This window comes from Apis cerana, linkage group LG3 (genome assembly GCF_029169275.1).
Source record: "Apis cerana isolate GH-2021 linkage group LG3, AcerK_1.0, whole genome shotgun sequence".
Classification (NCBI taxonomy): Eukaryota; Metazoa; Arthropoda; class Insecta; order Hymenoptera; family Apidae; genus Apis; species Apis cerana.
This window is the reverse complement of record NC_083854.1, coordinates 5,319,990-5,335,364: the sequence shown is the minus strand read 5'-3', so window position 1 is coordinate 5,335,364 and position 15,375 is coordinate 5,319,990. Positions and strand designations below refer to the sequence as shown.

Genomic DNA, 15,375 nt, shown 5'->3' with positions numbered 1-15,375 from the left:
AATATAAAAAAATATCAACACAATTAATTGTCATTATTAAAAAGCATTGAATTAAAAAATATAATGTTTCTTTCTTTTTTTTAAAAAAAATAATATATTCATTTTATTGAATATTTATTTGAATACTGATAATGATCTGCAATATTGATTGATAATCAATATTAAAATAAATTTAATCTCCTTTCTTCAAAATCTAGCTGAAATATTTAATTAATATCACTTTAAAAGACTTACTTTCATTTTATTGCATTTATTTATCAATAGCATAAGTTATTTTTATTATTCATCATACAAAACTCCATATCTTTTTATAAATATATTATTTTAAACATTATATATATATTATACATTATTTATACAGGTATTACATTTTATTTTAAATATTATTTTATTAAAATATCATTAAAATATTATTTTAAATGAAGAAAAAAAAATTAAATACTATTTAATACTTTCATTATCATATTAATTGATTTTTTATATATAATATATTTTTTACATACATATAAATTTTTATGTGTATTAATTCACGAGATTTATTCATTATTGGCTATAATTTATCCCATTCTCATTTTTCTATTAAAACTATATATATAATATATAATAAACATTTTCTATTAACTCATATAATAGAAAAAAATTCATTAAAAGAATATTAGATAAAAAATTAAAAATAAAAAATCAATGAATCATCAAGTTTAAAAACTTATATCGAAATCAAAGTTCATTTTCCTTGGATCTTGCACCAGTCATTCAAGAATTTTTTCTTGATGAAGAATCTCGAAAGTAAGCAACCGAAGATTTTGCAAGTGGCGAGTAATCGTCGTTATTGGCAGTTGAGATAAATGGCAGCCGCCTTATGGAGAAATTACAGCCAGGGAGATTCTAATCCGTCTGTCGGATGCCATAAGTTACACTGTTAAGGAATTACAGATCATAGCCGAAATAAGTTCTAATGAAAATGCTGATTAATGATAAAGGGAAGCGAATCTTAGATCATATGTGGGCAGTCTTCTGATCTTTTTCTCTCTGTAGTTGATATTACAAATTGAACAACATAGTTTCTTTTCAATCTTCGAATTTGTCTTTACATTGTCTAATCAATTGATTGAAAATGATTAACGATGAAGAGAGTAAATACTTAACATAAGATCTTTGAACCAATAGTTTAAGATAAATTTCCATATGTATGTAATCCTCGACACTTAATATCTGAAATTAAAAATTATTTAATATTTGATTTGTTATTTTTTTACATATAAAAAGAAATTTCAAATCAATTTTAATTAAATAATTGAAGTTATACTATTTAGTTTATTCTATCTGTATCTACATATAAAAAATATTTATTCTTTTTAAGTACAAAGAAGTTATTATACTGATTATAAAAATATAAAAACAATTAATTAATGTTCAGTATAAAATAATTTAAAAAAAAAATACCTGTTACTTGGACTTCAGAGAATTCTGAATGATTCTTTACAAGTGAATTTTCAAGATGATATTATTTAAAATAATTTAATAGGTGTATAAAAATTATTTCCATTCAACATCAAACATTTAAAGGCTTTAACCAACTCCAATTCCCATCTAGAACAAGAAATAACAGAAATCCATGATTCAAACTTAAAATTTCAGTTCTGTTCCTCACTCTAACGATTCTCTTCTTTTTGAAAAGAGCACCGTTTCGAAATTGCGACATGTCATGATCGAAACCGGAAGCCAAGTTCGCACACAATATTGGTTGGCTCTGTGGTACGAATTCAAAATCAACGTGGCCCGTGTACCGACGACACATCGACAATCACGATGATGTAAGCAATGTTTACAGGCGGCACACGATAAGAAACTACGCTCACGACGCGCGAAAAGGTGACTCCCGAACTCGCCTGTTTCTTCAGTCTTCTTCTGCCTCTCTTTCGATTACGTGCTCGCCGGTTTTTAAGCCTCGAGCAACCATCAGATTGCGTGTAACATAGCTTTAATCTCACACTTTCATCAAAAACCTACTCGCCCGTGCTAACTATAGAAACGAATATCGTATGGAAAATATTATCGACTGCTTGTTAAGTGCGCCAACGCGATAACGAGCGGCTAGTTAGTTAGTTTTATTCCTTCCAGTCAAGGAGACTGATGAGTGCCAGTTGGTTGTAATATCTCCAAAATATAACGAAAATTACGAGAATAACGAATAATATAATAGCGAATACAATAATAGATATTGTGATATAATCAAAATGATGAGAAAAATGGTGAGAATAATAAATAAATAATCGAACGTAATATTTTTAAACGTTTGTGATAAAAAAGTGTATAATATTCAAATGATAAAAATGCAACACGAACGGAATGATGTCAGCGATTCGTAGCTCGAGTGAAATTCAGTCTCTTCAGTACGAAGACGAGATTCATTATGTCACAATGTCGCATGAAAATTTCATCGATTTATCACGACATTCGTCGATATCGTGGGATAATAGCGAAAAGTGGCTCGAAAAATAGATAAAGAGATAGATTTCTTTGTTTCGACCGGTCTACTTCAATATTTCGTGGAAAGGAAACTCGGTTTGTTTATTGATTGTTCAGATTATTCCTCGTCCGTCCTTAGCTTTGACGACATTAGTTTTCACGCGATCTATCAGTCCATTGACAAAACAAGTTTCCGCGGGACGCGTATGCTGACGCAAGTCACTGTTTACGATCAACACGTGCTGCGCAAGAATGAAGTGCACGGAGTTTGCTAGTTATGTGTCGAGTGCCTCGCGATCCTCGCGTTCGTTCTTGCATACTTTGGCATTTCAAGAGCGCGAAATTCTTCGTTTAATTATCGAATACCTCTAAGAATTTCGTATTCGTCGATTTAATCGTCGAGTTAAATTCCTAAAGAGCGAATCGACCTGACTTATTGATGAAAAATTGAAAATTCCTCGTGTATTTAAAATCTTCACTTTCAAAGTGTGTTATCGTTTCTAAAATTCTGAAAGGAAGGAATTCCATCTTCATCGATTCAATCGCAAGATAAATTTCCAAAAGAGCAACTCGACGTGTTTTGTTGATTAAAATTTAAAATCCATCGATTTATATTCCAGAATATATTATTTTAAAATTCGAAAAAGAAAGAAAGAAAGAAAGAAAATCGAGTATGAAGGTGGAGAACGTTGACGAAGAGGAACGGTACCGGAAAGGCAAATCACGATGGACACGATGGATCATTGTTTTCTCGAGGCTCGATAAACTGCGCGCACTATCGTGAAGCGGCAGTGAAACGCTGACGACAGTGATGTAACGGTGGAAAATAAAGCGGTGACTCGTGTGGATATTGGTACCGTGTGCTGGCGCACGCGTAAACACGTGCGAGCGGACCCCGGTTACTTTCCTCGAAATTCGATGGCAGTTTTTGAAACACGCCGAACCGGTGATCAAGTCTTTCTCTCTCGCGATCGAGCCACATCGATTTTTAATCCTTTCGTTGCGAAACGAGCATATAAACGTCGAGCAATCGTTCGGTATAGATGTACGTATAATATGAAATTACTTTTTCCTTTCGTTTGAATTACATGGTAATTAACCCTCGGTTTATTTGTAATTGGATCGTTCGAGAAGAGAGCTTTGAATGAAAAAGAAAAATCCATCTTGGAAATAGAATTACATTAAAAATTAGATTATCGATATTCTATGTATATTTTTGTAATTGTTTTTGTTTTACGTAAGTAACTTTTAAATGATGTGATTCCATAATTTTCTTCAAATATGTATAATTTAATAAAGTAATGATAAATGTAGAAGGCGGCTAGAAATGACTTAGTCATCGCCGTCTATGGTCCGCCATCCGAGGGTTAAATATATGAAATATTCAAATCTTCATGCGCATATTTTCTCAGTATTAAACAAAATTGTATTCACTTGCAACATCAAATAGCTCCAATTTCGAGAAGATCGTAATAAAAAGTTTTATTAAGTCAAATCGATCCTCTTTTTTTCTAATTCTACATTAATATCGTTAATTTTTTTCTATTATCAAAGTGATCGTGAAATTATCTTCTATTCTTGTGAACTTATCTTATCGTTAAAAACTTTATAGCAAAGTGGAACGATTGAAACGATCGAAATGGCTCGGATCGCGACGTCGACGATCCGTCGAGACGATATTAAAAAAAATTCTTACGGAGCACGTCAGATTCTATTTTCGACTTGGCCAACCTCTTGACACTCATTAGCGTTTCCATATTCCCGCATCGGAGAGGTCAAAACCGAAGTCTTATCGCTCGATTGCTAACAACCGATTTGTTCTGCGCGCGAATTTCAAAAAAGCGAGCGGAAACAAAAGAAAAAAATCGAAAAAACAAAACTTAAACGGTGAGCAACGAATTCGATTCGAAACGAATTTCTTCGTTTCTGGAGTTCTCATTAATCTTCCTGAAGGAAGGAATCATCCATCTCGAGCGAAGGAATCACTGACTTTATCGAATGCTTTCTTCGGATATTTGACTGTTCAACTTAATTAATTTCGTCCAAGAAGATGTTGAGCGACGAAACTTTATATTTCCACGAGCTGCACAATTGACACAGTAATCCATATTACTGTCAGCTCATCCATTTCTCTCAATTACTAAGGCTTCTTCGATTTCTTGCGGTCATTTCACTTGCTAGTCTTTTCTCCGTTCGTTTCTTTACTTCATCTACGAGATCAAGACTTTTCACATTGATCTTATTGATCAGTATGAGGAAAATTTAAAGAAACCTATAAAAGAAAATGAGAAATGAAGAAATAAATGTGCAAGAGGAAAATTGTATGATATATTCTTTGATTACCTTTTTCGTCAGATCAGATATAAAACTTACGACAAGGTGATCTTGTCAAGATTCAGAAGATTGTTAACAAATGCGATTGAACTATCGACGGAATGGTTGGCTCGAATACCAACGCGATAATAAACCTACAATTTTCTTAATAGCGATGAAGAAAGAAAGAAATGAATTTGTGCGAAGAAAATTTTGGAAGCGTTGTGTTAAAGTGCTATGAATTAGTGTGAGGGTTGATTCTTTCGCTGTTTGAAGGATCGAACCATGGGCAATGGATCTTCTTGCTGTCCGCATCGTAAGAAGGTGAGTTCTTTTCATTGTTCATTTTTTAAATTTTTAACTGAAAAAGAAAATTAATTTTGAATTGCTAATTTCTTAGATTTAATATTCTTTTTATGCATTTATTATAAATTTATGCTTCTACAATTTTTATATTTCTAAATATTTCTATCATTTCTATGTCTGTGTCTATAGTTTTTATATTATTCTGTGTAAATATGTGAAAATGTTGAAAAATGAATGGAGAATAATAAGTAGCTTTCTATATTATGTAAAAGAGAAATAGTTGTTGAAAGATATATGAGCAAAATATTAAATTTAATTATAGGTTTTGAATATTTAATGATATGAGATGATAAAAAGACAGCAGATATTGTAAGTTTGGTGCATGATCATCCTGCAAGATGGCAGCACGCTTCAATTATGATAATATCAGAGACACTAATTTGAATGATAAGAACATTGATTATTAGTTAAATTTCATTTTGAAATATTTTTAAATTTAAAATTCTGCATCTGAAACATGAAATTTTAATAGAAAAAATTATTTTAAATATATTACTATTTATTTGCAATTAAAAATATAAAATTTCACGTATAAATATTCACATTGTATATAAACAGCTAAAATAATTCCGTTCAATTCTTAAATTAATCGAGTAACATAAATTTTCAATACTATAGAAACGTGATAGTTAATTATAATATTTAAATTGCAAATAAGATTCGTGAAACATGAAATACTTTTCTATTTCTTTCATTCTGAATACAACACATTTTCTAAAATATAAATCCAGTTAAGAATATTTACATGTTCTAATTGTATTCACAACAATTTTAACAAAATATTCATTTATTCACACTTTAAAAAAAAAAATCTTATTCTAATTCTATACAAGTACGATCAATAGTTACGATTGATACGTATCGATCCTTTCTCCTTTCGATTTTAATAACACCGAATCAACGAAGGAATCTCCTTCGGTGCAGAACCTGTTGCCAATCAATTGCACAAGCAACACGGAGCGGCATCGTTAGATCCTAACGAGTCGTTGCGAAAAAAAAAACGAACTGCTGTGAAGCGACGATATCCACGGGAAAAACAAGTGGACGGGGGTGAAAGGGGGATGCCCGTCAGCTGATAGATATCGGACAGATTCGCAATTGTGCAATTGTGCCACGCGGAACGGGCACGCGGCCTTCGAGTCGAGAATAACTCGAGTCCGAGTTATTTTCTGAAACCAATCTTGCCGCTGATATACGACTGAAAAAACCGATTACGATCGACCGAACAGTCTACTTCCACTGCTTTTACGATTGTCTTCTTTTTTTGGATCGATACGTACAACATACATATATTAAATATTATTTTTAAAAGGATTAAAACACATTCGTTACCGCTATTTAAAAAGAAACATTTTGATTACGTTAATTATAAAAAAATACTGAGCAAATGTAGGTAGTTAATTCTTGCACTATACATAATTAAAATTAATAAACAAGTTCGTTATGGGAGATGTGACAGCGAATGTGTTAAGTTGAAGAATTTGATGTTTTGAAGAAATGGATGAATTAAAATATAGAGAAAAAAGTTGGAAATATGAGGATAAAATAATTTAATCCTTGTATCAATAACAAAAATTTTCAACATTTTTCCAATTTCTTAGATTTTTAGTAATTTTTTTATGTTCTTAGCTTGGAATATAATAAATATAATCTAAATAATCCAGTTAGATTTGAAAATCTTTTGAAGAGAAAATAATAGACTTTTAATTTTATGTTAGAGAGTGTCAAATTATAAGGGATTAATCTTTGAGATTTAGATACATTGAAAAGATTTGCATAATATTTAATAAACTACATATTTCAACTTTTTTATCATAAAAAAATAATATAAATTATAAATAAAAAGAAAGTTATAATTTTAGTATTACCTATCTCTTTTTTTACGACGTTAATCATAATTTGTTCATCAATATCGAGTACTTGAATCAGTTACAAATTGCATGCTGTGATCAACTATTTCTTTCCCAAAGAAATACCCCTCAATTAATCGAAAATTATATAGTTTTTTTGATAATTTAATAATAATTTAATATAGACAGATCATTTATAAGTTCTGGGATCCGTAAAACCAAAAGTAACTTCATCCAATCTGAAAAATAGATATTTATTACTGTACGTATTAATAATATTTAACGCTCTTCAAACTTGGTATTAATCAAATCGATAAATTACGATCTTATCGCTAAAATTGTTAATTATGAATTTATCTACCATAATAAAGTAACAATTCAAAATTATTAGAAGAAAAAGTATAATAAAAAAAACATGAAAAATTAAATTAATGAACAATTTAGGAGACCGTAATTAATTAATAGTCGAATATTATTTCAATTTTAATGATCAAAATACTTTTCCTTATATTCATCAAATTTGGACATCATTGTAGAAATTAATTCTTCGGAATCATATGTATAATTAATCAGCACAATTAAAATGAAATTTCGTTCAAACTGTCTCGAGGTCACTTACTTACATGAAACGAGTAAATAGATTTTGCATATTTTATTTTTATGGAGAACCTGAAATTAAAGCTTTAAATAACAGCATTAAATTCTACGAGACTAATTTACTAACTAGTAATTATCCGTATCAAAATACATAATAATTTCTCAAGTGTTACGAGTTATTAAGATATCGAATTCTTTTCCACAAGGAAACAAATTTCATTTTGAAACGAAGCCATAGCTTGAAGAAATTATAGTCAATCGATATTTTATTAATTTATCGCCATCGATACATTAAAGATTCACGTCAACTATCAAGACCAATCATTTTACCTCGTAATTAAAGATACTGTTCCACTATATCGAAACCTGAGAGCACATCGTAAATTTTCTTTCAAATCTTCGCAAAAACTTTCCATCCCTTATAGCTGATGTTTTTATGACTTGCAAAGAATCGTAAATCATTCCAGCTCACATTCCTGGTGCAGCTACTTTCCAACGAGATACACCTTTCTTTTTTTTTTTATTTGTCCTTCATTTTATTATACACCTAAATAAAAAAAAAAGAAAAAAATTAAAAAAAAGATTACATAAGAATGTTTAGAAATAATAAATTTAATTTTATGTATGAAAAATATAATCGTGATCATGTACGTAATCGAGTGTGTAACTCGTATTCGTTATATAATTTATAATTATAAAAACGATACAATTATGAATTATATAATTTATCCTCATACCATGTATAGAAATTATTAAGAAAATTACGATTCATTATTAAAAAAAAAATTGCATTTTGCGGTGATATAAATATTCTCATTATCATTCTATTATTAAACTAGATGTGCATATATATATTTCATAGAAGATTAATCTATTGTTCTATAACATCCTATAGATCACGATTTCAGGTAAGCTCGTTAACAAATCAAGAGGAACAAAATACGAATAAAAAAAGTGAAGAATTATAAAAGATACCTACATAGTTTGTAAGTTACAATTATTTTGGTACGTTTATCAGTCGTGTAACGTGAGATCGGATGAAAAGGACCGACGCGAAAAACGATGACAATCGTTGTAACGGGCGTAACCCAATTAAGGATGACATGGGTAATTGCGACGTATCAGGTGTTGCAGAAAAGCTGCAAGTACTTTGTCACGGTCTGTTATCTGCTGTCACGAGTGAAAACTTTCTCGTGAATCCTTTGTTGGGCTTCGCAGGTCGGTGAACCGATATCCAGTTTGATCTCGCAGCCACGATTTCTTACGATTTATAGGCTTAATTGAAGATTTCGTGACGAAAAGGGACAATTTCTGACCGACTTTGTGTTACACATAAAAAATTCCTTAAGAGGAAGAATGCTGTTGATATTTTTATGAAATAAAAACAAGAAGAAAAGTTTAACTTAAAAAAAGTGATGCACGATAAAGTTAAAAGCGAAATTTTTGCAATCTGAAAAGTATTCACGAGTAGAGGCTGTTAGATGGCAGTGACGTATTTGATGATGCAAAAAATTATTATTCTGTATGCATTTCATTAGCATTGATTAAATTTCTTTTGCAGCTTTTTTTATCTGGAACTTTGAAATTATAAATTTATTAATTCACTTATTTAGATGCCATTATATTTTAACGAAATCGTTATAAGTAATAAAAAAAGTTTCAATTGCTACGAGAAATAAGATATTAATATTTAAATTGTAATATATAATTAATGTATAAATAAAATAATAATAATAATTTTTTAATAAAAATAATCAATTAAACAAATGAATACAAAGAAATATTAATAAAAATCGTAAAGAATATACCATCAGTGGATTAATATCTTATAACTTATAACGCAAAACACATTTTTACCTCTTTTTGAGAGAAGACAATTATAATTCTATTAATTTAAAAAGAGCATTTAATACTTCACTCGATTATTGATCATCAATTAATATCGTCTAGCCAGATGTCTATCCTTACAAGACTCGATTTTCCAACGAAGGCATGAATAAATATCAAACATAAATAGGCAATTGTTTTTCTAATCGCGATTTTTCGACCCTGAAAGATACAATCGCGTAAACAGAGTAATTATTAGTACATGTGCAATATACATTATCGATATAAGAATAAAGTGATCACCTCGAACGAGTAAAGTGATAGGTATGAAGTGAGGTCAATTGACTTTGGTACAAGTCAACTGAAAGATCGTTTTCTCACAACGTCATAAAAACGGAAAATCCATTTCGTTTGCCTTCACCTTTTGACACGAGGCATTCATGTTCCTTCAACTTACTGCGTTAAATAAAAAAATGGTGATCGAAATATCTTCTCTTCGCTTATCATGCTTCGAGCAACTTGCAATATCCGCCATTATCGCCAATGAATCGTAAGATCTGGAATTTTAATATTCATTTTATTTTCGAGAAAAAAATCATTATAAATTTATCTATTATAAATTATAGATTACCTGTGATGAACAAATGAATTTATAGATCGAGTGAATTTTTGCTGGTTAAAAGGATACCTTTGAGAAAAATAAGGATCTGTGAAACGTAACTCTTTTCATCGAGGAAAGGACAGAAAGATTATTAGTGGATATATGAATATTTTTTGATTAATTTAACATTTTGAGTAGATTATCAAGTTAATTAATCATTAGGCATTTTTTCTTAAATGAAATACCTTGAAGTTAGTAAAAACACCAACAAGATGTAATTATCGTATTGGAAAAAATGTCTACAGACATAGACTGATTGCTAATTTGTGTAACTTATCACGTTCAATCGATTAATCAAATGTGCCATTAGAAAATAATAATTTTCTATTAAAATTGTTCGTACATTTATTATATCGTAACTGGTATTTGACATTTTTGCAATATTTTTGCAATATATATTTTTCAAGATTCTTGTTTTCTGAATCAGGCAAATTTATATTTATTAATTTTTAAGATCCGTTATATCTCGATTAAAATTAATTATATATTATTATTTTCGATAGATTACACCTGTTTATTACATTAATACATAATTTTCAAGTTACTACGTTAATTTCTGCATAATGATTTTTTTACGATTTTTATTATTAATGACATATCTTTTTTTTGGAAAAAAAAAGTAATAGAAAAATCCTAAGAAATGAAACAAATTATTTATTTATAATTATCATAGAAATTATTTTCGTCGAATCAAAATTCAAAGAGCAGAAAGACTTTTTAAATCCATCCTCAAAGATCAATTTTTAGTTAAATCCGAGTTAAATTTATATTTCTTATCGAGCTTCGTAAAAATATAAATAACCTTATCAAGATCCAATTTCCAAATCGAAAACAACTGTACAAATAAAACGACGTCTCATCGATAAAACCTTTCGATTTGCGCCCATATCATCGACGAATACCCACGTTCGACGAAACGAGAATTAATCTGCAATTAATCTCAGATTCACGCTAAGATTCGGAGAAATGTTAAGCCACCGTTATCCAGTCCCAAAGATGCATTAAGTCTATCACCGATTCGATCTCGAACGAGATAAACGCGTGATTTACAACGTCCGAGTTTGGTCAGATAACGCGTTGCACGGGCACAACAATATACAGATACAGATTATACATACGGAGAAAGAGAAAGAGTCGCAAGGTAGATTCAAGTGTCACTGTCGAGATCTCGCGCCTCGATCGCGATCCAGACAGTTGGATCGTGATTAACGAGACTAGGCGTGTTTAAATCGCGATAACTTAGTCGATCGTGATCTCACCAGTCAATACAACGTTCGATACGTGTCCTACGAGGACCACGATACGCTACTACATCTCCCAAACAGAAGTCAGTCTGGCAAATCGCGGCTGAATGCTAATTGCAATCGAGCAGGCTCGTTGTCACAGTCGATTTATCTTGTATCTTCATGAAACTCTTCCATACAATATTATCGTAATAAAAACGTGTCTTCCATAGAACGAAGCAATTTCATAGATGAAACGATCGAATAACTGTACACCGACTTTCTTTTTCTTCCATTTATCAAACGACACACGATCAATCATAATCTATTCATAAGTTATTAGAACGAAAATTGACAAGCGTTAAGCATTGATTAACGCGAAGTTATCGTGGACGAGCAATAGATGATTAGATACCAAGCTGCCGTAGCGACATCAATTTACATTTATATTGCATTGCCTTGTATGATTCTTTATTGCTTCTGCGCGAACAATGTGCGTGTATGTCTTTGATTCAGCCTCATCGCTGTTTAATCATGGACGTTTGATCATTCCGTTTCTAACCAACGATCTGGGAAAAGCATCGACAGGAAAGACTAATTTATAGCCATTGGAAGGTATATTCTTCGATCGACATTTTCTTTCTAATAAGCCAACGTGAAGGCAAGAGAGGCGGTTTAGGTCAAGGCGTTCATCGAGCAACATTGTTCTTCGTGGCGAAAGTACGCATACGATTATCGTCTATTTATCCCGATGCTCATTTAGAATGATGCATACACGCGCATACGCTTTACTACCAAGCTGACGATCGTTTGGAATCGTTGGAATCCATTGGAATTCTAAGAACCGATACGCTCTCAGAGTCTAAGAGCGGAGCTCGATAAAATTCTTTTTATTTCGGCATTAAAACGAATCATTTTTTTTTTTTTTTTTTTTGAGATCGACGCTCATTTCACGATCTAACAATCCTGCCGAGAATATGCCTTCCCTATCGAGGAATTTCACAGAAGAATTTCAAGTCGAACGACTTCCTTACTGTCAGAATCACGGTTGACCTTACTACTCGAGGATGATGTTGGAATTACCGGAGAAATCGAGTTTGTGACCGATATAGCCCTTTGCATTCCGTGAGCGTAATTGTTCGATTATAATAAGCCATGTTTTTACGACTGTACAAATCATCTTCCATATCCGTGAAATATTTCTCGAGGAATCTTTATTTTAGAATCGATGATCGGTTGTTGGAGAAAATATTCGAAGTAGAAGTCGATGAGAACTATTTTAATCAATCTGAAAAACTGATATTTATTTATTTATTAAATGTCACTCGACGATCGAGGCAATCAGACTACGATGGTTCAACTAGATTCAGTTATTCTACTAACGTTCGAAGCACGCAGACTGCTTGGTGATCAATCAAGCTCAGGATTACATATCTAAACGACAATCAGGATTGTAAAGGAGACATTGCATAATGTTTAGTTGTGTGATTCATCTATCGACAGTGGGCAAATTTCATCTTTGATCTGATACGTGTAAACTCGTTTCTTCGAGCTGGTATTACAGCTTGTTGTCGAGTACCTGGAAGAAAAACGTTTCAATATTTGCAAAAATGATTTTCGCAATGTATCATATTTCTCAAAATTTAAATCTATTAAATCTTCCATATTAAATAATTCGAAATGATTCCAAGATCAAAACATAGATCATATATTATATTCCTAAAACCAAAATATGTATATATGCGAATGTAGAGAAAAGTGTAGTCAAACTAGATACTTATCTGTTACGAGTATCGACTTCAACAAGATTCAACCGGTTCCAAGAAGAATCGAGTGGCTCAGGATCGGATAAAAGAAAACGATATTGAAAATTGCTTTTAATCTAAGACGCGCAACAAATCGTGAAGGATGATTGAATCGATTACGCGGTATAAAAGAACGAGACAGTCGAGTAACAAGGCAATGTGAGTCCTGATATAAATCACCAGTCAAACGCATTGACTGTACACATATACAAATCAATTGGGGAGATCTAATTTGTTCAGAAATAAGAACACGGATAAACGTCATGAGAACGAGGTGAATAAAGTCTTTATGCACAAGAAGTTATTATTATTATAGTTAGACAGCATAAAACCATGAATCTGTCGATGAAGATTGGCCAATATGGAATTAAAGTAATCCATCGTTTTGTCTTGCAACGAGATTCGAAATAGCGCTATAAATTGAAATTAAAAATGAAATTCGAAGAAATGGCCGGAAGATAATGTTATTGCACATTTTTAGAAATTATTATGATCTTTATAGACCACACGCATAGTTTGACCATACTGGAAAATATGTAATATAAGTACAATTTTGCTCGAGGCCACATAGAGATTCGCATAACGATCCGTTAACTCTATCATTATGCCGAGAATGTATAGATGGAATTGTTCGCTCGTTTCCGTGTAAAAGTGGCATCGAAGATGGAATTACAAGACAGGCGTGTACGCATACACGACGATTTTAAAGAAATATACATAATATTTTTTTACTTAAATTATGAATTTGCGTTCTTTGAACATTCACATCAGTCATCTAGATACCTTTATAAGATTTGTATTATCATTAAAACATTGTTTTGTTTACTGTTAGTATAGCTTCTTTCCCAAACTATTTCTAAATTAATGAACAAATGTTAAATAATGTTAATATTTTGATTAATTAAAGAATTTTTTATAAGATAAGACATTTAATATCATTAATACAACAAAAGTAAAGATTTAAAGAATCATTTCATATAAAATCATATGTACTTTTTAATATTTCAATAATAATATTTTCAATATATATTATACTTGTTTGTCCAATTTCTTAACCAATAAAAGTTCTTTGCAATATTATTCAAAAAACACATATTTTTAATTGATGTCACATATTATAATATTTTGTAACACAATTAAAAAAAATTAAAAAAAATTCTTTTAATAAACATTATAATACTATCTTTGAAAATAATAAATTATCAATTAATCTATCGACAAGACAAATAATAAATGTACATATTGTATCATATTGACTTGATTATTAATAGTTTCTAACCTCAAAGAACTTTTCATAATGAATAGTTATAGGCTACATTTATATTACAATAATTATGAACATTCAATTAAACTATACCTGCTGATAACATCTTTGACATTAATCATCCACATCATAAAACCCATATTGGAAGCTGTTCCTGGATGATTGAAAAATTGTCGTCAGGACCATTAAATGTGCGGTAGCTCTGTAAACACGCGGCAAATCCACAGGGAGCCACGTTCACCATTTCCGATCCAGCGCTTGCTCGGTCAGTTGCATTAAATTTCTGTGCGGTCGACAGAGTTGCTTCTACGAGAGCTGCAGAAAAATACTGTATGAAGCCTCGGTATTTCCTGTACACTCCTTGGTGTATGCTAATGCAGGGCCAATACACGTCCAGCTTCATTGTACGTGTATCGCCGTGTTAACTACGTGATCGCGTGGGCGTACGCAACGTAACAGAATACAACCGTCGATCAGTGTTTCTAACGAAAATAAAGCCATTCGCGTGCCGGCTACGATCGTAAACTCTAGCAGCGTCTTCGCGGATATTAATGCCTGGTTTCTAGGAAAGAATCGCTAACGACCGACATGTCCCCGTGTAACTGTGATTCGATATGAATCAAGCAAGGCAGAAATATGATAATGGCGGACACGATATTACACGCTAGTCGCATAAAATGTCCGCAGGCTTCTATGGCGCCATAACGGTCGCAGTTTTTCGACGGATAAGGAGTAGGAATAATCGTTAATCCGTGAAGCTTTGAAGATATTTTTCGCGGTTATTAATAATTCTCGATGATATATCGAAGAAACTAATATGAAAAAATAGAATTATTAAGATGTTTTGCTCCTTACCTGTTTATTGCTTGTAAAATTCGAACAGAAACAAATAAAGACCGATTCGTTTCGTAATTTACTTGCGCGGCACGTACGTTTAAAAATGGTGCTACCAGATGGCGATTGCGTCGCCAACATGAACGTTCGTGAAACGTGAATTTTC

At 31.4% G+C, this 15,375-nt stretch overlaps 1 protein-coding gene and 1 long non-coding RNA gene across 3 annotated transcripts in view; one reads left to right on the top strand and one right to left on the bottom strand.

Annotated features, from left to right (window-relative positions):
• Positions 1–234: 234 nt before the first annotated feature.
• On the bottom strand, positions 235–15,368 carry LOC107997293 (uncharacterized). The gene is made up of 11 exons (XR_001765986.3): positions 15,231–15,368; positions 14,469–14,690; positions 9,726–9,979; positions 8,575–9,644; positions 7,926–8,142; positions 7,498–7,667; positions 7,017–7,237; positions 4,813–5,143; positions 4,166–4,741; positions 1,444–1,590; positions 235–1,212 (listed from the first exon to the last, which is right to left on the bottom strand). It is a non-coding gene; the product is annotated as an uncharacterized LOC107997293 (long non-coding RNA).
• LOC107997291 (uncharacterized) overlaps positions 4,967–15,375 on the top strand; it is a 54,007-nt gene continuing 43,598 nt past the window's right edge. For both annotated transcript variants that reach the window (XM_028666460.2, XM_062072419.1), the window contains exon 1: positions 4,967–5,106. The gene's annotated coding sequence lies outside the window, so the exon portion shown is untranslated. The remainder of the gene's footprint in view (positions 5,107–15,375) is intronic.